Source organism: Chrysochloris asiatica, unplaced genomic scaffold (genome assembly GCF_000296735.1).
Source record: "Chrysochloris asiatica unplaced genomic scaffold, ChrAsi1.0 scaffold00197, whole genome shotgun sequence".
In the NCBI taxonomy this organism is placed as follows: domain Eukaryota; kingdom Metazoa; phylum Chordata; class Mammalia; order Afrosoricida; family Chrysochloridae; genus Chrysochloris; species Chrysochloris asiatica.
Window position 1 is genome coordinate 1212921 of NW_006408715.1, and position 2644 is coordinate 1215564.

The window sequence follows — 2644 nt, forward strand, 5'->3', positions numbered from 1 at the left end:
AGATGGATTGGCAAAGTGGCAGCATCAATGGGCTCAAGTATGGCAACAATAGTGAGGTTGGCTCAGGATTGGGCAGTGTTTTGTTCTGCTGTGCATAAGGTTGCTATGAGTCAGTATTGACTTGATGGCACCTAACAACAATAACAACATGACTTGGAATTGACTCAATGATAAGTGAGTATTAGCTGCTACTCAATTTGATTAGCTTTCAATTATGTCAAAAACAAGGAATTGAAAATTACCTGGTTGCAAAAAGGACTTTTTACTCAATGATAAAAGCAATTTATTTTAGACTTATGGTGATGTACTAGGCAGTTGCACTACACAGGCCCTCTACCACAAAGATAGCAGAGGGACCGAATGAAACAGACACAGATGAAAATCCTGGAACCCTGAACTTCAGAGGAAAAGTTAGAAAAGTGGATTGAGTGCTTGCTGAGAGGAGAAGCTGAACAGGGACAGCAAGAGAGGGAGACTTACTGGTGAATGGCCGGTCAGATATGGCTCCATTTTAATGTCCTACTTTTCTCTTTTTAGTTATTATATTCTTTTCTTTTTTTTCTGGTTGCTGCCTGTTTTTGTTTTCATTTATTTTCCTCCTTTATTATTTTTGTTTATAATTGTTGGCTGCTTATTGGTTTATTCTGTTTTGCTTTCTTTTGTGTGTTTCTCCTCTTTCTCAACCTTAGGAGACAGCAACTATGCTCATATTACCCAGCCACAATCATACCCTATGCAGCTCCACCAACTGGGAAAGAACCAATACCAGCTCCTGTACCACCTGATCAGTGATAAAAAAATGGCCAACACCAGCCAAACCCATCCTAAACTGAGGTGCACAAATGGAGAAGAGTGCACATGCTTCCATTTCTCTAACTAGGTCCTCAGGAGTCAGTGGTGAGAACCTACGAACACAACAACATAAAATCATTAATAAAATTCAGTTAAAACAATGCCACAATGTTCTGGAGACAACAGACAATTTTAACTCACATGAAGAAACAGGAGAGAATGGTTCAAACAAATGAGCAAGATTCAGAGCCAGAAATTGTTTCTGAGGAAGAAAAGGTAATGGAACTAGCTATACAAGAATTCAAAAGCATGATGATATTTAGGTACCCTCAAAGGAGCTCTGGTAGCGTAGTGGTTACGAACTGGGCTGCAAACCACAAGGTCAGAAGTTCGAAACTACCAGCTGCTCCGCGGGAGAAAGATGAGGCTTTCTGCTCCTGTAAAGATTTACAGCCTCAGAAACCCTGTTGAGGGTTACTATGGGTCGGAACCAGCTCAATGGCACTTAACAACAAAGGATTGACAGACAGATTTAAGAAAGCAAGGAGAACGCAGAAAAATCTCTTGAAGAATTCAGGAAAATACTACAAGAACAGACAAAATAAATGCAAATTCTGAAATAACAAAAAAACCCCAAACCTGCAATTAGGAATCCAGAAGATTAATACTAAGATTTCCAAAATGGACAATATATTGGAGGGACACAGGAGTAAATGTGAAACAATGGAAGCCCTAATTAGTGAGATTGAAAATAAATCTCTCAATACTAGTATGTTAGAAGAACAATCAGAAAAAATGAAAAAAAATTTGAAGAAAGACATAGAGTTATGTGAGATACCATGAAAAGGAATAACATGACTAATCAGAATTTCAGAACAGGAAGAGACAATAAAAAGCACAGAGAAAACTGTCCAAAGAGTTGTTAGAAGAAAACTTGCCTAACATCATGGAAGATGAGAAGATAAGTGTATAAGAAGTTGAATGAACCCAAAATAGGATAGATCCCCAAAGAAAATCACCAAGACATATCATAGTCAAATTTTCCAAAATCAAAGACAAGGAAAGAATCCTGAAGGCAACATTAGAAAAATGAAAAGCTACCTACAAAGGAGAACCAAAACAATTAAGTTCTGATTTCTCAGCAGAAACCAGGCAGGCAAGATGACAATGGAACAATATATATAAAACTCTGAAAGAAAAAAAAAAATTGCCAACCAAAAACCATATAACCAGCAAAGCTATCCCTCAAATACAATGGCAAAGTTAGGACATTTCTAGATAAACAGAAATGAAATGAATTTGTAATAATCAGACCAACCTTACAAAAAATACTAAAGGGTGTTCTTAGGACTGAAGAGCAACAATAGTAGACAACAACTTTTAATTAATATACACGACAACACCACCCAGAACTCAATCCTGATATTTAAGTATACAAAGTAAAACAAGCCCATGAAAATAGGGAACCAGAGATCTTAATTTATAATGACGTAAACTACAAAGCAAAAGGAAGGAATACTATAGATACATAACTTTGAAATGGTGAGGAAATCAAGTAGATTTTAAAATAAAACAAAACTTTTAAATGGGGAAAAATTAATAAATTACAGGGTAGCCTGAAAGAAAATGAATACACCTTCATATCAAGATAAACAGAAAAAGACGATGACACGGAGCAATGGAGCAGCTGGGGACTTTAGATCCAGAGAGGGAGAGGGACTGTGTGCTGAAGACTAGGGGAGTAGGGGTGGGGAGTGTGGGGGGCAGGCTTGCAGGGTATACACTTTGGCTGGTTGATGATGCATGAAGGGGATTGTAACCATGGCAATGAAATGATATATGATAGAATGAA

The 2644-nt window shown here is 37.4% G+C and overlaps 1 protein-coding gene across 1 annotated transcript in view; it reads right to left on the reverse strand.

The window, feature by feature from the left end:
- M1AP (meiosis 1 associated protein) overlaps positions 1 to 2644 on the reverse strand; it is a 110879-nt gene that overhangs the window by 65571 nt on the left and 42664 nt on the right. The window lies entirely within an intron of this gene.